Source organism: Lepus europaeus, chromosome 22 (genome assembly GCF_033115175.1).
Source record: "Lepus europaeus isolate LE1 chromosome 22, mLepTim1.pri, whole genome shotgun sequence".
In the NCBI taxonomy this organism is placed as follows: domain Eukaryota; kingdom Metazoa; phylum Chordata; class Mammalia; order Lagomorpha; family Leporidae; genus Lepus; species Lepus europaeus.
The window spans coordinates 42,424,355-42,448,979 of NC_084848.1; the positions used below are offsets into that span (position 1 = coordinate 42,424,355).

Genomic DNA, 24,625 nt, shown 5'->3' on the forward strand with positions numbered 1-24,625 from the left:
AATGAGTAGTGCTGGGCCGGCACTACTGACCTTTTCTCCAGCTCTAGAACTGAGGATTTACCACTGGTGTCCCTTCCTGAACCAGCCAAGATCTACAGGGTGCACTGAATGACAGATCCTAACACCTCAGATCTATAACTGTCAGCTATGCCACCAAGAGAAAGGCACCTGTCCTGCTCTTCAAGGTTCCTTTTACCTCCACACTAACATTCACAGACACAGAAACCAACCACACAGTTCCTGTGCAATATGAGGACAATTCCAGGGCCAGGAGTTCTATGAAGATGGTGGCAGTGGTTGGAATAACACATGAAAAACCAGAATTGAATGCCATTTGGGTAGTAAATCAGTGGACAGGAATCCTCTGTCTCTAAGTCTCTTAACTAAATGAGTAAGAAAGAAATTCAGGCCGGCACCGTGGCTCAACAGGCTAATCCTCCACATAGCAACGCTGGCACCCCAGGTTCTAGTCCTGGTCGGGGCACCGGATTCTGTCCCGGTTGCCCCTCTTCCAGGCCAGCTCTCTGTTGTGGCCCGGGAGTGCAGTGGAGGATGGCCCAAGTGCTTAGGCCCTGCACCCCATGGGAGACCAGGAGAAGCAACTGGCTCCTGGCTTCAGATCAGTGTGGTGCGCCAGTCGCAGCACGCTGGCTGCGGCGGCCATTGGAGGGTGAACCAACGGCAAAGGAATACCTTTCTCTCTATCTCTCTCACTGTCCACTCTGCCTGTCAAAAAAAAAAAAAAAAAAAAAAAAAAGAAATTCATGGGGCCAGCGCCATGGCTCACTTGGGTAATCCTCTGCCTGTGGTGCTGGCATCCCATATGATCACTGGGTTCTAGTCCCGGTTGCCCCTCTTCCAGTCCAGCGCTCTGCTGTGGCCCGGGGAAGGCAGTGGAGGATGGCCCAAGTCATTGGGCCCCGGCACCCACATAGGAGACCAGGAAGAAGCACCTGGCTCCTGGCTTCGGATCGGCGCAGCGTGCCGGTCGTAGCGGCCATTTGGCGGGTGAACCAACGGAAGGAAGACGTTTCTCTCTGGATCAGAGTGATTGAAGAAGAGCACTCGGTGTTGTTCCTGCATGATGGCTTGGAATGTATTAGTCATACGCGCCTGTAATGATCTTTGAAATGTCAATTATACATGGTAGGAATAGGAGCACTATGATTATGAGGCTAAAAGGAGAAATTAGAAACACTGCCCATGGAAAAGACGGCCAAAATGAGGGGGGGAAACAGGGGACATAGGAAAGCAAGAGTCCTGCACATAGCGTCAAGACAGTGTATGCGTGAACGCTTCTGTTTTATTTAGTGTGTTTGTGCTGGCAAGGAGCTATGGGATGTAGTTTGTCTGGCCTGCTTCTAGTCCTGGCCTCCCTCATTTCCTCCCTCTGCTTATGGAAACCCAGGTTGCTGTCAGGGGTTAAGGCAAGGACTGCTCTGACTTCTTCAAGCTGAACAGGGGTGAAGTAGGGACCTGTGCTCAAGACAGGCTTCCAGCAGGAGGCAGAAATTGTCTCCTTTCAAGGTTTCATGTGCATGGCCATCTAGAATTTCACTGCTTCAAATCTGGAGGAAAGCAGATTAGATATACAGGGTCCAAAACTAAGGGAAGAGTCATTAGAAAATCTAAGAAAGGTGCTGTCCAAAACAAGGAGGGAGTTTTCCCATTGAGAGGCAAACAGAAATGGACAAGAGGGGCTTGATAAGGCCTGGCCACGTATATGCAAGGTCCAGACCTATTATCTCTTCACATGTAATATTGGAAAAGACATCATAAGGGAGGTATGAGCCCCCTTATAGAAGACACCCTGTTGACTTCCATTAGCTACCTGGCCTGGGAGAAGAGCTGACCTGAATAGGTTAGTCTTGAATAGGTGACAAATCTAAAAGTAAACTTACAGCTCTGCTAGCAATGTTATTGACCCTAGGCCATCCCCTCAACTGCAGTGCTTATTTAGGAAGTTGGGCAGAGAAAAGGGCTTTTTCAGTTTAGAGAGGGCTAGTAGAGTTTTCAGCTCTGACCCAAGAGTCCTTCAATCCCCAGGGCAGTTCTGTTTCCTGTGTCCTTGCTCTTGGCAGAGCTGGCAGGGCTCTTCAGGAGCCGGTTTCTGTCACAACAGCTGCTTGCCCAGTGCCCTGACTCCTAATATTGAAAAGAGGCCCCATCTGGGGGTGGACTGGCCTTGTTGGGTCTCCTTGATGGCAGATAACCACATAGAGCAGCGATTAATTGGCCTGCCACTTATCCTCACATTGCTCCCGCTGCCCAGCTCACTCCTCTTCCTCCTGGTCTGTTAAAGTAGACCACGGAGGCAAACTTTAAGAATGTCAGCAAGGGGGTGATTTATTCCATCCTTAATCTTAGGTGGCCTGAGCTAGAAATCTGTAGTCACAGGCATGTTATGACAGTGTTTTTCCTATGAGATAAGATGATGCCCATAAGGAAAGCTATGTCCTGCTAGGCAAATTCAAACATTAAGACCACCTTATCCAAACTGTCTTATAAATTTTGAAGTAACTAGTAAAACTTCCTCTTCCCTAGTTTGGTTTGAAAAGGGATGTTTTGCCTGTTTGCTATACCCATGGTAAAATAAATCTAGCTGCAAAATAATAATTTCATCTAATGTAGCCAGGCTACTTATTACAGAAAATTGTTAGTTATCCTTTTTATAAGGTCTAGAGATCAAAGTGTATCTTGAAGATGGGAAACTTATTCTATTCTGAAGGAGTCTCCATCAAGATAGTTTCCCATCTTCAAGATAATAGACATGAGGAAACAAGTCAGATTGCTTACTCTTAGGAACTTAATATCAAGTGAAAACTTAGCAAATAATTTTAACTTTCAAATAGCTTACAAAAACATTTACCAAAAGTTCCAAAGCCTTGTATAAATTGTAATAGAACACGTAGTTGGAAACTTTTCTTGAAAATCTAGCACAAGTATAAGCCAATTAAAACAGAGCTCTTAATAAATTTTCCCATGTAGACATACAATATGTACACAAGGATAACATATAACATACATTACAGGACAGAACAACAAAATAGTTTCAGTAACAGCTTTTTAAACCTTTAAATGCCTTTTTAAAAATTACCACCAATCGATTAGAATTACTTCCCACTCTTAGTAACCTGAACTAACCATACTTTTTCTTAGTTGGAATCTGTAGCCCATTATTGGCTTTATCTACTTACAAAACTGTCTCAATGCTTTGAAAACAGTAACAATTAGGGAAAAGTCTTTTAGAACCTTGAAGAGGACTCACTTTAAACAGAGAATCAACAATATTTTAATTTCCATGAGCAGTAAATCTGTATTTTAGTGCTTGAAAGAGAATACAAAACTGTGGATGACAAAAAATATTTACATAGCCATGGTTAAAATTAACCATGTTGGTTAAAATTAACCAACAAGAGGCACTTGCTTACTCTATACAGTATTTTAGAAAGCACCCCAAAGATTTCAGGAAACATCTATCCCTATTAGGCCTCTGGGCCTTTTTCATTAAGATAACCATCATGACTGATAACAGCACAAGATCATTAGACTTCTGGACATTTGTGTTGATAGTGCTTTACATTATCATAACTTTAGCACACTTCACATCTTGACAGAACCTCTAATATAATCCAAATAACCTAATTAGTTGATGTTTCTACAAGATGAGAGATACATCCTGACATTTCCAGGGGCACAACTGGAAATATCAAAGTCCAAAGAATTTGGACATTTGATTTTTCTAGTAGAAATAGGAGTTCTTAACAATATAATATAGACGATCAAATGCTTTAGAATGAGTGTATATTCAAACAAACCACAACTCTTTAAAAAACAAACAAACAAACAAAAAACCACCTCAGCTATTTTTTAAACAATCAGAACTTAAGGAGACAGAGAATATATAGATTATATATATAGATTACCTCAACAGGATACAAAATTGATGTCTCTTTGGTCTGTCACCAAAATGGGAAATGAAAAGCTCAAATAAGTTAGCATATGGAATCATCTCATAATTTGAAATAATTTTAAGAGTCAAAAATAGGGAAGAGAAGAGAGCTTATTGAAGCTGGCTAGAAAATTCACAGGAAATTACCAATTAAACAAAAAACTATTGAAAGGATATGCTTAATATTTCAAAGTTAGAGATAAATCTATTTCCAAATATTTCTGCATTTTTTATTCAAAGAAAATAAACTTGCAGAGGTTAACCAACTGCCAGTGTGCACACAGACCAAACACTTGGCAGAGGGCCCAGACCCCAGCAGGCTGGGCCTTTTTATATCTTAGGGAGTTAGTAGGTGGAGGTGAGCTTCTCCACACAGGTTTTTCAAGCTTTTTGTGGGCTGTCAAACCTGGAGAAGAATGCAGGGGGTGGGGTGGGAAACAATACAGGATGTGAGAATGAGCTTTACCAATTGTCTATCAATATACATTTAGGTTCTTTCTGTTTTATTCCCATCATGAATAATACTAAAGAAATTAGATATTTGACCAAATATATGTAAGATAAATTCTGTCAGTTGAATCCTAACAAGGGACATTTACATTTAAAGTATTTAAAGTATTTTGTACAGAGATCTGCCAAATCATCTTCCAAAGAGATTCTACTGCTTTACAGTCACACCAATGAGTGCAATAGCCTGTTTCCTCACACCCTCAGTAAGTGTGTATGAGATCAGTCAGAATTTCCTCAGATGCTTCCAATTTCCCATTTCTTCTCATCTCTATCTTCAAATTTTCTTTCCTTCTTTTTAGCTCTCTGATCACACTTAGTTTTCTTACTAAACTTCTCTGTGAATATAGTCCTGCACTTATTTCCTTTATACTTAACCTCTACACTGCCTTCTCTCACACCTCCAACCTCACTTTTCCTGCTCAAACTTCCCTTATAGCTTCCATGCAACTCAGCACAACTGAACAGAAAACAGGTACTCTTTCCCTGGTCTCCCAGGGAAACCAGCATTCTGAACCAATAGAGAATGTTAATCAGGAAACATGGAAATAATTAATCTAGGTCACATTGTAAGAAAAAAAAAAAATTCCTACTGGTTTAGCCACAGGGAAAAGTCATCTGGAAGAATTCCGTATTGTCTTTTGATAAAATGGAATCTGGGGTTGGTGCTTTGGTGTAGCCACAGTAAAGCTGACGCCTGCAGTGCTGCTTCCCACATGGGTGCCAGTTTGAGTCCTGGCTGCTCCATATCTGATCCAGTACCCTGCTAATGAACTGGGAAAGCAGCAGATGATGGCCCAGGTGTTTGGGCCTCTGCTTCCACGTGGGAGACCTGTATGAAACTCCTGGGTCCTAGCTTCAGTCTAGCCCTTGGTTGGCCATTGTGGTAATTTGGAGAGTGAACCAGCATATGGAAGTTATCTGTCTGTCTCTCTCTCTCTCTCTGCCTCTTACTCTGTAACTCTGTCTTTCAACTAAATAAATACCTTTAAAAAAGAAAATACAGGTTACAAACAATGGAATCTTCTTTTTCATTATGTTCCATATTAGATAGGATTCCTACCTTTGAATCAATAGCTCTTTATTCATTATTCCTTCTTTGGAACTGGGGTGCATGTACGAAAATATATGGATGAAAGAGAAGGAAAAAATAGAAACCCAAAAGTACCAATTTTAAGTAGGAACAAATGGATAGGAAGACTGGAGATGAGGGGATAAAGATTAGGTTAAGAGAACAAGCAAACTTCTTGAATCTTTAGCAACAGAAGGAAGGAGGGGAAAATTGGTAGAGAAGTATAGTTATGTTCTTAGAATTGTATCCATTTGGGGCCGGCGCTGTGGCACAGTAGGTTAATCCTCCGCCTACAGCGTCCTCATCCCATATGGGCACCAGTCCGAGACCCAGCTGCTCCACTTCCAATGCAGATCTCTGCTATGGCCTGGGAAAGCAGTAGAAGATGGCCCAAGTCCTTGGGCCTCCACATCCACGTGGGAGACTGGGAAGAAGCTCCTGGCTCCTGCCTTTAGATCAGTGTAGCTCTGACGGTTGCAGCCACTGGGGAGTGAACCAACAGAAGGAAGAACTTTCTCTCTTCCTCTCACTGTCTGTAACTCTACCTCTCAAATAAATAAATAAAATCTTAAAAAGAAAAAATTGTATGCATTAAATACATGGAAAATGTTCTCTTTTTATTAATAAATATCAGTGTCATAAAGCAAACCACTGGAGCCAGTGCTGTGGCACATAGGGTTAAAGCCCTAGCCTGAAGTACTGGCGTCCCATATGGGTGCCAGTTCGAGTTCTGGCTGCTCCACTTCTGACTCAGCTCTCTGCTATGGCCTGGAAAAGCAGAAGAAGATGGCCCAAGTCCTTGGGCCCCTGCACCTGCATGACGAGACCAAGCTCCTGGTTTTGAATCAGTTCAGCTCTGGCCATTGTGGCCATCTGAGAAGTGAACCAGAGGATAGAAGACCTCCCTTTTCCTCTGCCTCTGCCTCCCTGTAATTCTTTCAAATAAATAAATATTTAAAAATAAAAATAAAATAAATGACTTGGGGGAAGGCTCAGAGAAAATCAATAACCCCATTATCTCTTTGCCTATGAAGAATTTTAGAAATCAGCATGCTGTTAAGAAAGTGAGTTTATGGCCAACCTACGAATAAAGAACGAAAGGATGCAAAGTTGTGAGGCAGTTTGGTGATTTATGAGCACTACAGCGAAGTGCAGATGATGGAAAGGGATGGATCCCAGAATGGGAACTAAAGTAGGCAGCCCAGACAGCAATGATCAACCAGCCCTTAAGTGGAGATTTATGAGTATTTGCAAAGTGTATAAATGAGTTCTGCATACAGCAACAGTAATTTTTTTGTTCATGGACACAAGGCAAAGCACAATTTTCCCCAATTTTTATCTATTAATTTTTCATTTCATTTAAAGGCAAGGGGAGAGACAGTCATTTCCTCCTTGCCGGTACCTCCCCAACTGCCCACAACAGCTGGGAATGTGCACGCCTTTTCACCCTTCTCACATGTGGACTATGTACACAGGGATGTAGAGTGAGAGCCAGGAGTGGCTGCAACAGAAGTGGTCACTGTTTCTATTATAAACTGATTTTAGCCGGCACCGCGGCTCACTAGGCTAATCCTCTGCCTGCAGCGCTGGCACCCAGGGTTCTAGTCCCAGTTGGGGCGCCAGTTCTGTCCTGGTTGCTCTATTCCAGCCCAGCTCTCTGCTGTGGCCCGGGAGGGCAGTGGAGGATGGCCCAAGACTTTGGGCCCTGCACCCACATGGGAGACCAGGAAGAAGCACCTGGCTACTTGCTTCAGATCGGCGCAGGGTGCTGGAAATAGCAGCCATTTGGGGGGGGTGAACCAACGGAAGGAAGACGTTTCTCTCTGTCTCTCTCTAACTTTGCCTGTCAAAAAATATATATAAATAAAATAAACTGATTTTAATGACCTCAAATTCAGTCATAAAACTTCTGCTCTTAGCAAGGGACACACACAGCCATACTCATCTCTCTATCAAAACTATGGTGAACTGCTTATTTAGGAGTGTCTTCTTGGGTTTAATTACATCAGTTCTCTACTGCTTATAAAAATATCCACACAAAAACTCTGAAAAGTGCATCAGCTACATCAGAAACTATTTTAACAAAATTAATTCTAAGGGCCAGCACTGTGGCAAAATGTTACAGTAAAGTCACTGCCTGCAGTGCTGGCATCCCATATGAGTGCCGGTTCAAGTCCTGGCTACTCCACTTCCGATCCAGCTCTCTGCTGTGGCCTGGAAAAGCAGTGGAAAATGGACCAAGTCCTTGGACCCCTGCACCCCCATAGGAGATTCAGAAGAAGCTCCTGGCTTTGGACTGGCGCAGCTCCGGCCGTTGCAACCAATTGAGGAATGAAGCAGTGGATGGAAGACCTCTCTCTCTCTTTCTCTCTGCCTCTGCTTCTCCTTCTCTCTCTGTGTAACTCCTACTTTCAAGTAAGTAAATAAATATTTTTTTTTAAAAAAGAAATCAATTCTAAATTAAAAAATAAAAAACCCTAAAAAAAAAAAAAAAGGTTAATTTTGGTAATCTGCACAAGTGACCTGTGTCCTATTTGTGCTTTTCGATACTTTCCAACCTTTCTGGCCTTCCCCTCCTACCTCAACTCTCACCCTCACCCCCTTTCAGCATCTCTGCCCCACATGCCCCCGGAAACTCTCCGTTCGGAGCAGTCTTGTAGGCTGCCATTCAATTATGTGAGAAATGCTACTTATTTCAAAATGGTTCTGTAAGGCAGGTCTGAATGGCAGCTAATGGCAATAAGGAGGTTTTCTAATATCCCTTAAATATGTTGCCAACATATGTGGGGCCAGCATTGTGGAATATTAGGTAAAGCCATTGCCTGTGACACTGGCATCCCATATGGGCTATGGTTTATATTCTAGTCACCCTACTTCTAATCCAGCTCCCTGGTAATGTGCCTGGCAAAGTATCACAGGATAGCCCAAGTGCTTGTGGCCCTGCTCCTTCATGGGAGACTTGGATGCATCTCCTGGCTCCTGCTTTGACCTAGCCCAGTCCTGGCTGTTTGGACCACTGAGGAAGTGAACCAGTAGATAGAACATCTCTCTCTCTCTCTCTCTCTCTCTCTCTCTCTCTCTCTCTCTCTGTGTGTGTGTGTGTGTGTGGTGGGAGTGCAGGTATCTTTCCATTTTTCTAACTCTGCCTTTCAAAGAAATAAGTAAACAAACCTTTTTTTTAAAAAAAGTGTTTTTAAAAAGGGGTCCACACTACGGCACAGTTAGTTTAAACAATGGCCTGCAGCACCGGCATCCCATATAGGAATCAGTTCATGTCCTGGTGGCTCCACTTCCCATCTAGCTCCCTAATAATGGCATGGGAAAGCAGCAGAGAATGTCCAAAGTCCCTGGGCCCCTGCAGGCACATCAGAGATCTGGCTCCTAGCTCCTGGCCTCAGTCTAGGCCAGCCCAGGATGTTATGGCTATATGGGGAATGAACCAGCATATGGAAGATCTCTATCCTAGAAAAAAAGAAAATTAAAATTAAAAAGAAACAAAACATTCCCTGTCATTCTGCCTTTCTACTTAAAACCAGTATAACTCTGTTTAAGGCCGCTTCAGTATGGAAGGAAAAGAAAAGGAGCAAGAGGCACAAACCCAGGGTGGTTTCAGGGTGAGTCTCCTACTCACTTTGCACCTTGGTTTCCAGTTAGAGATGGTCACAAAGGGAACTTCAGATACTGCAGTGCTGCACAAACACCCTCAGATACGGCCATAGGCTTCCTGCGTGTACACTGGAAGGAGAACACAGAGCACTCCACAAGGCAGGAACACAATGAACAAAATTTCCCCACCCTGCTGATCACAATCTCAAGAATATCCTGATCAAAATTCCATTTCACTTCAAAAAATAGACTGCATGAATTTTTCTCCACTTAGATGTATTCCTGTGTAAAGAATCCATCTCCGTGGGGGATGGAACCACCACGCAATGAAAGCCAGACAAAAGCAGAGTTTTTTGTGCTCTGAGGTGAATGGACAACATCTATGAGACCTGAATTGACTGAAAACATTCCCTCTGCTCTTGAAGTCTGATACACGTTTGGGCTAAAGATAGAAACACAGAAACCAGCTGAATCTGTTAGGTGGGAAAAAAAAAAAGAGGGAATATTGGTCTCCAGTAACTACTTTGTGGCATATTATCTTTGAGGATTTCATTTTCTATTCATATTTTTAAGAAACAAAATGGATGAGCCAGTTCCACCCTATCACATAGCAGCTTTAAGAACCAATAATCACATTACAGCTAGCCTTGATCACTTATTTCCCACTCAACCAATGACAACCAGACTAAAGTAGAACAGTGTAACACAATGCTGACACCTGTTCATCAGGCATCTCCAACAGGCATCTTGACACACAAGTTAACAGAAGGGGAATGGTGGGGTTGGTATTGTGACATGGTGAGTTAATATACCACCACCTCAAATGTTGGCATCCCATATGAATGTCAGTTTAAGATGTATTTATTTGAAAATTAGAGTTACACAGAAAGAGAGAGAGAGACAGCGAAGGGATGACATTGTGGAGTAGCAGGTAGAGCCACCACCTGCAATGCTGGCATCCCATATAGGCACCAGTTCATGTCCCAGCTGCTCCACTTCTGATCCAGCTCCCTGCTAATGGTCTAGGAATAGAATAAACTCCAAGTATTTTAGCCACTGCCATCCATGTGGGAGACATGAATGAAGCTTGTGGCTGCTGGTAGGGTCCTGGTCAGGGCCTGGCCCAGCCTTGGCTATTGCAACCATCTGGGGAGTGAACCAGTAGATGGATGATCTTTTTCTCTCTCTCTTACTGTAACTATGTCTTTCAAATAAATAAATATATTCTAAGGGAGACAGACAAAAAGGAGAGACAGAGATCTTCCATCTGTGGTTGATGGCATCCAGGGCTGAGCCAGGTGGAAGTCAGGAGCCAGGAGCTTCATCCACGTCTCCCACATAGATGACAGGGACCCAAACACTTAATCCAGCTTCTGCTCTTTTCCCAGACCATTAGCAGGGAACTGGATCAAAAGTGGAGCAACTGAGACATGAACCATCACCCATTTTGGATGCCAGAATTGCAGGCAGTAGATTATGCCAAAAGTCTGGCCCCATGAGTGCCAGTTTAAATCAAAGCTGCACCATCTCTGATCCATCTCCCTGTTAATGCGCCTGGGGAAGAAACAGAAGATAGTTCAAATATTTAGGCGCTGGCTCTTACATGGGAGATTCAGATGGAGTTCCAGGCTCCAGGCTTTCAATTTACCCAGTCCTGTTAGTTGTGGCCATTTGAGGGTGAACCAACAGATGCAAGATCCTCAACTGTCTGTCTCTATCTCTTTCTTTGTAAATCTATCTTTAAAATAAATTTTTCAATTTTTACCAAAAAAAAGGATGGGGGTGAAAGAGGATACACTGACAGCATATTTCAAAACAAAAGATGAGAGGTTTACAAGGCAGGTAAATTTTATGATGACTTTTAATGAAAAGTTACACTGAGTATAGGCAGATCCCTTTCAGTGCAGCCAAGTTAACCCAGTGCCTAACACAAGGAAACAATCTGAGGAATATGTACTGACAGAGGAAAGAGCTGAAATGTCTTCATTATATTCTCCTCAGCGGTATAGAGAATGAGCAAAGGGTACTCATGTGTGGTTATAAAGAAGTTGAAAGCACAAAAATTTCAGAAGAGGTAGAAGCAAAGCTCAGATACAGCTTGCTTAAGAAAAAGCATCATTTTTGCCCCCAAATGAACAAGACACCCCAATGCAAGATTATGAAGATGAAGAGATAGAGGAAATGCAAGAAGCGGATCTCAAAAAACTGATAAGAACATTAAGAAGTTCTCAAAAACAAATTCTTGAACTACAGAAATCCTTAATGGACAAGATAGAAAATCTCTCTCGTGAAAATGAAGTATTAAGGAGGAATCAAAATGAAATGAAACAACTAGTAGAACATGAAACTGTGATAGTGACAAGAAACCTTAATGAAATGAAGAACTCAACAGATCAAATGACAAACACATTGGAGAGCCTTAAAAACAGAATGGGTGAAGCAGAAGAGAGAATATCGGAATTAGAAGACAGAGAACAGGAAAGGAAACAGTCAAATCAAAGAAAAGAGGAAGAAATCAGAAATCTAAAAAATACTGTCAGGAATCTACAGGATACTATTTAAAAACCCAACATTCAGATTCTAGGAGTTCCTGAAGGCATGGAGAGGGAGAAAGGATTAGAAGGCCTTTTTAGTGAGATACTAGCAGAAAATTTCCCAGGTTTGGAGAAGGACAGAGACATCCTAGTACAGGAAGCTCATAGAACCCCTAATAAACATGACCAAAAGAGATCCTCACCACGACATGTTGTAATCAAACTCACCACAGTGAAACATAAAGAAAAGATCCTAAAATGTGCAAGAGAGAAACGCCAGATTACTCTCAGAGGATCTCCAATTAGACTCACAGCTGACTTCTCTTCAGAAACTCTACAAGCTAGGAGAGAATGGCGAGACATAGCCCAGGTACTAAGAGAGAAAAACTGCCAGCCCAGAATATTATATCCTGCAAAGCTCTCATTTGTGAATGAAGGTGAAATAAAGACCTTTCACAGCAAACAGAAACTGAAAGAATTTGTCGGCAGATGAAAGAAGGTAAGGGAAGGAAACCTCACAGCAAAAGATCACAGGAATCTCAAACCATATATTAGAAAATATCTTTGGCAAATGACAGGGCAAAGGTACTCCTTCTCAATAGTCACATTGAATGTTAATGGCTTGAACTGTCCAGTTAAAAGACACCGATTGGCTGATTGGGTTAAGGAACAAAACCCATCTTTTTGCTGCGTACAAGAAACTCATCTTTCCAACAATGATGCATACAGATTGAAAGTGAAAGGCTGGAAAAAGATATACCATGCCAACAGAAATGAAAAAAGAGCGGGCATAGCCATCTTAATATGGGACAACATAAACTTTACCACAAAAACTGTTAGGAGAGACAAAGAGGGGCACTATTTAATGATTAAGGGATCCATTCAACAGGAAGATATAACGATTATCAATGTATATGCACCTAATTACAGGGCACCAGCTTATTTAAAAGACTTGTTAAGGGACTTAAAGGGAGACTTAGACCCCAATACAATAGTACTGGGGGACTTCAATACTCCACTCTCAGAGATAGACAGATCAACAGGACAGAAGATCAACAAGGAGACAGCAGATTTAAATGACACTATAGCCCAAATGGATCTAACAGATATCTACAGAACATTTCATCCTACATCTAAAGACTTTACATTCTTCTCAGCAGTACATGGAACCTTCTCTAGGATTGACCACATACTAGGCCATAAAGCAAGTCTCAGCAAATTCAAGAGAATTAGAATCATACCATGCAGCTTCTCAGACCACAAAGGAATGAAATTGGAAATTAGCAAATTGGGAATCCCTAGAGCATGTGCAAACACATGGAGATTGAACAACATGCTCCTGAATGAACAATGGGTCATAGAAGAAATTAAAAGAGAAATCAAAAATTTTCTGGAAGTAATCACAGCACAACATACCAAAACCTATGGGATACAACAAAAGCAGTGTTAAGAGGAAAGTTTATATCAATAGGTGCCTACATCAAGAAATTGGAAAGGCACCAAATAGATGAGCTTTCAAGTCATCTCAAGGATCTAGAAAATCTGCAGCAAACCAAACCCAAACCCAGTAGGAGAAGAGAAATAATTAAAATCAAAGAAGAAATCAACAGGGTTGAATCCAAAAAAACATTACAAAAAATCAGCCAAACCAGGAGCTGGTTTTTTGAAAAAATAAACAAAATTGACACCCCGTTGGCCCAGCTAACTAAAAAAAGAAAAGACCCAAATCAATAGGATCAGAGATGAAAAAGGAAACATAACAACAGACACCACAGAAATAAAAAGAATCATCAGAAATTACTACAAGGACTTGTATGCCAGCAAACAGGGAAATCTATCAGAAATGGACAGATTCTTGGACACATACAGCCTCCCTAAATTGAGCCAGGAAGACATAGAAAACATAAACAGACCCATAACTGACACAGAGATTGAAACAGTAATAAAGGCCCTCCCAACAAAGAAAAGCCCAGGACCAGATGGATTTACTGCTGAGTTCTACCAGACATTTAGAGAAGAACTAACTCCAATTCTTCTCAAACTATTCAGAGCAATTGAAAAAGAGGGAATCCTCCCAAATTTTTCTGTGAAGCCAGCATCACCTTAATTCCTAAGCCGGAGAAAGATGCAGCATTGAAAGAGAATTACAGACCAATATCCCTGATGAACATAGACGCAAAAATTCTCAATAAAATTCTCGCCAATAGAATGCAACAACACATCAGAAAGATCATCCACCCAGACCAAGTGGGATTTATCCCTGGTATGCAAGGATGGTTCAACGTCCGCAAAACAATCAACGTAATACACTACATTAACAGACTGCAGAAGAAAAACCATATGATTCTCAATAGACGCAGAGAAAGCATTTGATAAAATACAACACCCTTTCATGATGAAAACCCTAAGCAAACTGGGTATGGAAGGAACATTCCTCAATACAATCGAAGCAATATATGAAAAACCCACAGCCAACATCCTATTGAATGGGGAAAAGTTGGAAGCATTTCCGCTGAGATCTGGTACCAGACAGGGATGCCCACTCTCACCACTGCTCTTCAATATAGTTATGGAAGTTTTAGCCAGAGCTATTAGGCAAGGAAAAGAAATTAAAGGGATACAAATCGGGAAGGAAGAACTCAAACTATCCCTCTTTGCAGATGATATGATTCTTTATTTAGGGGGCCCAAAGAACTCTACTAAGAGACTACTGGAACTCATCGAAGAATTTGACAAAGTAGCGGGATATAAAATCAATGCACAAAAATCAACAGCCTTTGTATACACAGGCAATGCCACGGCGGAGGAAGAACTTCTAAGATTAATCCCATTCACAATAGCTACAAAAACAATCAAATACCTTGGAATAAACTTAACCAAGGACGTTAAAGATCTCTATGATGAAAATTACAAAACCTTAAAGAAAGAAATAGAAGAGGATACCAAAAGATGGAGAAATCTTCCATGCTCATGGATTGGAAGAATCAATATCATCAAAATGTCTATTCTCCCAAAAGCAATTTATACATTCAATGCAATACCAATCAAGATACCAAAGACATTCTTCTCAGATCTGGAAAAAAAGATGCTGAATAGCCAAAGCAACCTTGTACAACAAAAACAAAGCCGGAGGCATCACAATACCAGATTTCAGGACATACTACAGGGCAGTTGTTATCAAAGCAGCATGGTACTGGTACAGAAACAGATGGATAGACCAATGGAACAGAATAGAAACACCAGAAATCAATCCAAACATCTACAGCCAACTTATATTTGACCAAAGATCCAAATCTAATCCCTGGAATAAGGACAGTCTATTCAATAAATGGTGCTGGGAAAATTGGATTTCCACGTGCAGAAGCTTGAAGCAAGACCCCTACCTTTCACCTTACACAAAAATTCACTCAACATGGATTAAAGACTTAAATCTACGACCTGAAACCATCAAATTATTAGAGAGCATTGGAGAAACCCTGCAAGATACAGGTACAGGCAAAGACTTCTTGGAAAAGACCCCAGAAGCACAGGTGGTCAAAACCAAAATTAACATTTGGGATTGCATCAAATTGAGAAGTTTCTGTACTTCAAAAGAAACAGTCAGGAAAGTGAAGAGGCAACCAACAGAATGGGAAAAAATATTTCCAAACTATACAACAGATAAAGGGTGGATAACCAGAATCTACAAAGAAATCAAGAAAATCCACAACAAGAAAACAAACAACCCACTTAAGAGATGGGCCAAGGACCACAATAGACATTTTTCGAAAGAGGAAATCCAAATGGCCAACAGACATATGAAAAAATGTTCAAGATCACTAGCAATCAGAGAAATGCAAATCAAAACCACAATGAGGTTTCACCTCACCCCGGTGAGAATGGCTCACATTCAGAAACCTACCAACAATAGATGCTGGAGAGGATGTGGGGAAAAAGGGACACTAACACACTGTTGGTGGGAATGCAAACTGGTTAAGCCACTATGGAAGTCTGTCTGGAGATACCTCAGAAACCTGAACATAACCCTACCATACAACCCAGCCATCCCACTCCTTGGAATTTACCCAAAGGAAATTAATTTGGCTAATAAAAAAGCCATCTGCACGTTAATGTTTATTGCAGCTCAATTCACAAGAGCTAAGACCTGGAACCAACCCAAATGCCCATCAACAGTAGACTGGATAAAGAAATTATGGGACATGTACTCCATAGAATACTATACAGCAGTAAGAAACAATGAAACCCGGTCATTTGCAACAAGATGGAGGAATCTGGAAAACATCATGCTGAGTGAATTAAGCCAGTCCCAAAGAGACAAATACCATTTGTTTTCCATGATCGGTGACAACTGAGCACCAAAGGGGAAACCTGTTAAGTGAAATGGACACTATAAGAAACAATGACCTGATCAGCTCTTGTCCTGACTCTAGATGCACAATGTAATACTTTATCCTTTTTAGTATTTGTTGTTGTTGTTGTTCTGGTACTAGTGGTTGAACTCTGTAATTAACACACAATTATTCTTAGGTGTTTAAATTTTAACTGAAAAGTGATCCCTGTTAAATTTAAGAGTGGAAAAAGAGAAGGAGGAGATGTACAATTTAGGACATGCTCAATTGGACTTGCCCCAAATGGTGGAGTTAGAAATGTGCCAGGGGATTCTAATACAATCTCATCAAGGTGGCATGTACCAATGCCATCTCACTAGTACAAGTGATCAATTTCAGTTCACAATTGATGGCTCTGATAGGTCTAAGAGTCAAAGGGATCACACAAACAAGACAAGTGTCTGCTAATACTAACTGGTAGAATCAAAAAGGGAGAGAAGGATCCAACATGGGAAGCGGGATACACTGCAGACTCATCGAATGGCAGATGTCCTAAACACTCTGGCCTCAGAATCAACCCTCAAGGCATTCGGATCTGGCTCAAGAGCCCATGAGAGTACTGTAGGCATGGAAAGCCAAGATACCATGGGAAAAAAAAAAAAAAAACCTCAATGAAAGATCTCTGTGAGTGAGATCCCAATGGGAAGAACGGGGCCATCAAAGAAGGAGGTACCTTTCTCTGAAGGGAGGAGAGAACTTCCACTTTGACTATGACCCTATCGGAGTAAGATCAATGTCAGCGAACTCTAAAGGCTTCCATAGCCCTGACAACTCATGACTAGAGCCTAGGGAGATTACTGACGCCATGAACAGGAGTGTCAAATTGTTAAGTCAGCAGCAGGAGTCACTGTGTACTTACATCCCATGTGGGATCTGTCCTTAATGTGTTGTCTAATGTGAAGTGATGCTATAACTAGTACTAAAACAGTATTTTTACACTTTGTGTTTCTGTGTGGGTACAAACTGATGAGGTCTTTACTAATTATATACTGAATCGATCTTCTGTATATAAAGATAATCGGAAATGAAAAAAAAAAAAAAAACCCTGGTGTTAAATTGGAAATGGCATAGAAAATTAATTAATTTTTAAAAAAATATTATGTAGGATATCTGTCTTTAATGTGCTGTACACTGTTATTTAATGCTGTAACTAGTACTCCAACGGTATTTTTTTCACTTTGTGTTGCTATATGGGGGCAAACTGTTGATATCTTTACCTAATATATACTAAACTGATCTTCTGTATATAAAGAGAATTGAAAATGAATCTTGATGTGAATGGAAGGGGAGAGGGAGTGGGAAAGGGGAGGGTTGTGGGTGGGAGGGAAGTTATGGGAAGGGGGAAGCCATTGTAATCCATAAGCTGTACTTTGGAAATTTATATTCATTAAATAAAAGTTTAATTAAAAACAACAACAACAACAACAACAAAAAAACGCATCAGTATATCAATTTTCATGAGGATCCAGGAACACTGCCCTGTCTACCCACAACCTAAATGTTTCCTAATACATTTTCTGGTTAAATTCATGCAGGAGATTGCAGGACTCAGCAATCCAAGTCCCCAAGTGCCAAATAAAGGTTTAGTTCTCACTATGGGCAGGGGTAACCCAACCAGACACTTGGATAATATAAGAAAAACTTTTCCACAAACAGGAATCTAAAATATGAAACAGTCACCCAGAACAATGTGTCTAGCACTCAAAGTGAGCCCCAGCATAAGCACCCATCAAACCTGTTAGGTCGGGGGACTGGCGCTATGGCAAAGTGGATAAAGCTGCTGCCTACAGTGTAAACATCCCAATGGGCACCGGTTCGTGTCCCGACTGCTCCACTTCTGATCCAGCTCTCTGCTATGGCCCTAGGAAAGCAGAAGATGGTCCAAGAACTTGGGCCTCTACACCCACATGGGAGACCCGGAAGAAGCACCTGGCTCCTGACTGGATTGGCGCAGCTCCAGCCATTGTGGCCATCTGGGGCGTGAACTAGTGGATGGAAGATCTCAATCTCTTGCTCGCTCACTCTCTCTCTGGGGAGTGAACTAGTGGATGGACGATCTCAATCTCTTGCTCGCTCGCTCGCTCTCTCTCTCTCTCTGCCTCTGCCTCTCTGTAACTCTGCCTTCAAATAAATACATAAATCTTTTTAAAAAAAGTCATTAAAACAAACAAACAAAAAAACCCGTCAGGTCCCAAGAGAAGTCAGTTTTCCAGTGTTGAAGTCACAATGAAAACATAATCACTTAAAATACTTTATGGTGACTGGTAACATCCTTGTCCTTCTCTGAAAAATAGCTCGAAGTTGAAAAGGGCTGAGAGCTGTGAAAATAGAATCACATGCAACCTGCTGGATGTGAACCAATGGAAAAGCTGGGAAATACCAAGAGCAGAGAAACATAATGAGCAAAGCAATGAAATGAGAGATGATGAGTTTCCTCAGCCCTTCTCCTCCTCAAATTTCCTAGAAAGCTACACTTGCTAATACAGTGGCATTCACTGCCCTGCCAGAGGGTTGGAAGGTAGGACAAGTTGTCCACCTTGAAGATGCCCAGTGTGAGTCCATCAGAGTCCCTTTCAATGGCCACTGTCACACAAGAAGGAGTCTTCCCAGGTTAGGAGGCCACATAGCATCTTAGATGAAGGCAGTGACTATTCCTGGGCAATCATCTCCTTTGTAGACCAGCAGAAACAGCCAAGAGAAAAAGAGAGGAAGAAAGGAGAGAAAAAAATGGAATCTCCAAGTAGTGGAGACTCCACCCTTCTGGCTTACAGATGCTCAGGAACAGGGGGCAGCAGCAGCACACCACGGTTACTCAGAGAAAATCAGACAACTTCCTGTGGCCTACACATAGCTGGCTTTGGTCTATACACATTCCAAGCAAAATGTACCTGAGTCAAGCAAAGAAAAAGACTTACAAAAACCTTCAAGTACATTATCCCCTGAGAAATACATTATACCCATTGAAGCCAGCTCAGATGGAAGATCTATTTATTTATTTATGTATAGGGTAGACATATAGAGAGAATGGGAGAAAATGAGATTTTTCCATTACTGACCTGGTAAAACCAAGTCACCCAATAGAGTGAAGGTTCCATAATTTAAAGCAGCACTACTCATGACAGACTTGATATTCAGAGACCAGTTTTGAGCTATGCAATTCCCTCATATATATATCCTCTCTTTATCTCCCCCAACAAGCACCAAACACTGAAGAATCCTCACATCATGAACATCTAGAAAAAAACATTTGCACATGAATTAGTACCAATTGTACACATGGATAGCTCAAGCACACTGGCGATAAACATGCATTTCCAGAAATGGTTCTCTGTGAGCCAACAGCAGCAGCATTATTTTTGATGCACATGACTCTTTGATCACACAGGATTCTGTTCTGAGAAGGATTAAAGCCATTTAAACAACATGGCTGGCATCTCTGACAGTATTTTGAAACATAATTGATGTCTGGCATGTGTTGCCTGGAAGTGCCCGTCTTCACAGGGATTGGTAATTGTAGTTATTCATCTACTTTTTTTTTTTTTTTAAGATTTATTTATCTATTTGAGAGGCAAAGTTACAGAGAGAGGGAGAGACAGAGGTCTTCCATCCACTGTTTCACTCCCCAAATGGTTGTAACAGCTGGAGCTGGGCCCCTCCACATGGATGCAGGGGCCCAAACACATGGGCCATCTTCCACTGCCTTCCCAGACTATTAGCAGAGAGTTGGACCAGAAGAGGAGCAGCAGGGACATGAACTGGTGCCCATATAGGATGCCAGAGCCATAGGCAGAGGCTTAACCTACTAGGGCACAGCACCAGCTCCTATTTATTCACTCATTAACAGATTAGTAAACTGCACAGGCTGGATGTTCCCCATCCCTGATTTAGAGCAAAACGTCAACTAAAGTTCTGACTTATTTTGCTTCGCTTATTGGCCCAGTCAGAGCTGATGTCCAATAAAGACCCATGGGACAGCAGACTCATAAAGTGACAATCGCTTTAAGTAACACACTGACCTCAGAATCAGCCCTTAATGAATTCAGATCTGGCTGAAAAGCCCATGGGAGAATTCCAGGCATGGAAAGCTAAGACACTGTGGCAAAAAATGTTCTACATGAAGACTCTCTGTGAGACTCTAGTGGAAAGAAGGGGCCAACTAAGAAAGAGGTACTTTTCTCTGAAGAGAGGAGAGAACTTCCACTTTGCTTATGGCCTTGTCTAAATATTGATGGAGTTTGTGGTCACAAAAGGCCTTGGCAGCTTGTGGCAAGAGCCTTGGTTGATCACCGATGTCATAAATAAGAGTGTTAATTGTTAAATTAACAACAGGAGTCACTGTGCACTTACTACCCATGTTGAACCTCTGCCCTTAATGCATTATACTATGACAATTAACTGCAGAACTTGTTCTCAAACAGTACTTTATACATTGTGTGTGTGTGGGTGGGTGCAAACTGTTGAAATCTTTATTTAGTATAGTGTTGGTCTTCTGTATATAAAGTTAATTAAAAATGAATCTTAACGAACAATGGGATGGGAGAGGGAGTAGGAGGCAGGACAGGAGAGTGGGTGGGAGGGTGGGTATAGGGGGTAGAACTACTATATTGCTGAAGTATTACCTATGAAATTTGTATTCATTAAATAAAAGCTTAAAAAAAAAAAAAGACCCGTGGAACCAACTGAAATTAGAAGAACCTTCTTTCCATTTCCCTTGTGAATTTAGAATCTGTATTCTCATAGTCACTGATTCCATTTAAAAATGTCTACTGATAGGCTAGCATTGTGGCACACTGGGTTAAGCTACCACCTACAATGCCAGATCCTGGATGAATATCAGTTTAAGTCCCAGCTGCTCCATTCCAATCCAGTTCCCTACTAATATGCCTGTGAAAGGCAGCAAGATGGTCCAGCACTTGGGTTCCTGCTACCCACATGGGAATCTCTAATGGAGTTTCAAGCTTCTGGCTTCAGTCTGGTCCTGCCCTGGCCACTGCAGCCATTTGGGGGGTGAAAGAGACCTCTGTCTCTATCTTTGACACTGTGTCACTCTGTCTTTCAAATACACAAAATAAACCTTTTCTAAAATGTAGTTTAAATAAGAGATGGGAGAAAGTTTATTCATTAAAGCAAGGATGGGGCCGGCGAAGTGGCACAATAGGCTAATCCTCTGCCTGCGGCCAGCATCCCATAAGGGCGCTGGTTCTAGTCCCGGCTGCTCCTCTTCCAATCCAGCTCTCTGCTATGGTCTGGGAAAGCGGTAGAAAATGTCCCAGGTACTTGGGCCTCTGCACCAGCATGGCAGACTGTGAAGAAACACCTGTTTCCTGACTGCAAATTGGCACAGCTCCGGTCATTGCAGCCATTTGGGGAGTGAACCAATGAAAGGAAGACCTTTCTCTCTGTCTCTCTCTCTCACTGTAACTCTATCTCTCAAATAGATAAAAAAATAAAAAAATAAAGCAAGGATAACATAAGATAAATACTAGGACTCAATAACTTCAAAAACATACACTAAAATGAAATTTAATGAAACTGAAAATATAACCAAAATCATCATCTACTACAAATTATAATCTTTATATTGAGAGTGATATCAGAAAAAATTTATCTTCCCTTACAAAGAAAAAAAAAAAAAAAACAAAACCCTGGGGCTGGCATCGTGGGTTAAAGTAGCCACTTTCAGTGCTGGCATCCCACATGGGCACTGGTTCAAGACCTGTCTGCTCCACTTCCAATCTAGCTCCATGCTAATGCACCTGAGAAAGTGTTTGAACCCCTGTACCCAAGTGGGAAATTAGGAAGAAGCTTCTATTTTCTGGTTTTAGCCTGGCCCAGCCCAAGCCATTGTGACCATTTAAGGAGTGAACCAATGGATGAAAGACCAACCTCTCTGTCTCTCCCTCTCTGTAACTCTGCCTTTCAAGTAAATAAATCTTAAAAAAAAAAAAAATCTATATAATGTAGTATTCTGGCTTTTCCCTCACACAGAGAAAGCTTTGATAAATTATAGATGAAACCTCCTGGCTTAATCCAATTCAGAGAGGATGCCTTTTCCCAATGTGTGGTCGACATCAATGACTGCCATTAATGGGAAGATGGACACCATCAGACTGCTTCCTCACATGGCACCTGTCCTTAAAGACACCACTGCTAAATACCAGATTATGTCTCTCACAGGAAACATTTCTCTCTTACACATTGTAAACAACGTGCCAGAAACTTAGAGCAGTGCAGGGAATAATGTGCCAAGAGCAGCCAGTTACCCTCAAGTCTAGGACTCCTGTTCTTGATGTTTCCAAGTCATATTAATGGGCACAAAACGTGGTTACTCAGAAAGTGGTCTTACAGTCGTTTCATGCGTCTGAAGCAGCTCTTCCCACCAGAAACACATAACTGTCCATTCACAAGCATTGTGGTAGACAAAGTCAACAACAACACACTGGGGTTCAGAGAAGAAATGCTGTCACCCTAATAACCTCTTCCCAGGATTCAGTTTCTATTTTACTTCCTAGATAACCTCATCATGCTAAATGAGTTTCATAAATTAGTAATCTGGTGACAACACCACTCTAACAAAGGGATCAGAAGCAGGTAATAACAGTTGACATTCTTGCTAACAGAATAAAGACGGGCCGAGGACAGAAATCGAAAAGCAGCAAAATATATCATCAGCTATGTTTCCATGGCTTCAAGCTCCAGGTTAAAAAAAGAAGGATCAATCCACAAAGCTACTGCGCACCCTTCACGCTGCTCCCGCTGAGAAAAAGTCAGCCAAACACCCAGGGCTCCAGCTGCCTGATGTGTCCCTGCGGACCTCACCAGGTCGACGAGGAGCAGGATGGGGGACCCTGAAGCAGATCCTAGTCTGATCCTCCATCACCACCCCCACTGCTGGTCATCGAGCCCCTCCCCACCAGAACCCCCTCAGGATACAAAGGGGAAGCCCAGCCCAAGGGCATTCTGCCATCCATGCAAAGTGGGAAGCGGGGTTATTTAAATATAGAGAACTGCCTTCCTTCTCTGGGCTGCGATAGGCTCTGCTTGTGTAGTTCCCCTCTCCGGTGCACAGTGAGGAGCGTTTGAGCGAGGTAGCGCTGGCCGGCTGGGGAGCGGCGGTGCGAGACACAACACCCGGGGCCCAGCCCTGACTGCGCCCAAGGACGCCGCCAGGGTCACCGAGAAGCAAGGACCCACGGCTGGGAGCCGCCGGCCGCCCTCGCACCCACCCCTATCCCTCATGCATCCGCGCCCCTTCCCGTTCTCGTACCTGCCGTGGAGATTCCCAGGAGAAAAGCGGAGAGCGGGGACAGGGAAAGTCCGCGGCACGTGGGACCCACGGGCGCCAGACGCACAGAGCAGCGGTTGTTCGAAAACTGTCTGGGTTGCACTTGCGGAGCAAGACTGGCGGCGAGGGTGGGAGAAGCAGCAGCCCGGCCTCTCAGAGCCCACTCTGAGGAGAACGCGAACTTCAGTTCCCAACGCCAAGCAACGGAACCAAGCACGCGCATGCGCACATTCCTCCCCCAACGCGCTCGCGCAATCGGCGCACGGAAGACGTCAGCACCTGGCGACTCTGGGAAATGGAGTCCAGGCCGCTGCACGCTTAGACCTGCCGACCGTGCCCCAGGGGCTTAGGGGTGAGGGTGGGTGCTCACAGACATCAAAAAGCAGCAAAATAAATCAGTCACGTTTCCCGGGCCTCATACTCCGGATTGCAAAACTCTGCTAAGTAATCCCGGAGGAGGGAGCCATCCCCAAATCCACTGTACACCACGCACGCTGCTCCCGCTGGGAAAACGCCGAGCACACAGGGACGCAGACACCAGGTGTCCGCGGGGCCGGCGAGGGTCAGGATGCGGGCAGTGGGCAGATCCTAGCTTGAAGCTCCTTCCCCACCGCTCTGCCGCCTCGGGCTCCCGGCTGAACGCCACCGAGCCCCACGCGGACGGAACCGCCGCGGGATACAGGAGGCCCGGCCAGACAGCATCCCGCGGCCACGCAAAGTGAGAACCGGGTTATTTAAATATAGAGAAGGCGGTCTCGCCGGTTCACTGTGCTCCCGCCTGCCTGCTTGTGCAGTGCCCACACACGGAGACCTCGCTCTTGTAACCACTAAATACAGCACAGCGAGGAGCGTTTGAGCGAGGCAGCACGCGGGACCCGCCGTGGAAAAAACGACACCCCAGAGCGAGCCCAGCCCTGACTGCGCCCGAGGACGCCGCCAGGGTCACCGAGAACCGAGGACCCACGGCGGGGAGCCGCCAGCCGCCCTCGCACCCACCCTCTCCCTCACGCATCCGCGCCCCTTCCCGTTCTCGTACCTGCCGTGGAGTCCCGGGAGAAAAGCGGAGAGCGGGGACAGGGAAAGTCCGCGGCACGTGGGACCCACGGGCGCCAGACACAGGCGCACAGAGCAGCGGTTGTTCGAAAACTGCCTGGGTTGCACTTGCGGAGCGAGACAGGTGGCGAGGATGGGAGAAGCAGCAATCCGGCCTCTCAGAGCCCACTGATGAGTAAGCGAACTTCCTCCGTTCCCAACTTGAAGCCACTTGGAGAAGCACGCGCA

The 24,625-nt window shown here is 43.2% G+C and overlaps 1 protein-coding gene across 10 annotated transcripts in view; it reads right to left on the minus strand.

Moving 5' to 3' along the window:
- The window catches only part of LOC133751300 (zinc finger protein 271-like), a 41,045-nt gene extending 16,454 nt beyond the window's left edge, over positions 1-24,591 (minus strand). For 4 of the 10 annotated variants that reach the window (XM_062181277.1, XM_062181276.1, XM_062181273.1 and 1 more), the window contains exons 1-2: positions 24,381-24,591; positions 23,327-23,509 (exon numbers count right to left, since the gene is read on the minus strand). The gene's annotated coding sequence lies outside the window, so the exon portion shown is untranslated. Of the gene's footprint in view, positions 1-9,162; positions 9,267-23,326; positions 23,510-24,380 lie in introns of all 10 variants that reach the window. The other 6 variants (XM_062181275.1, XM_062181274.1, XM_062181270.1 and 3 more) reach the window with 3 other exon arrangements.
- Positions 24,592-24,625: the final 34 nt, after the last annotated feature.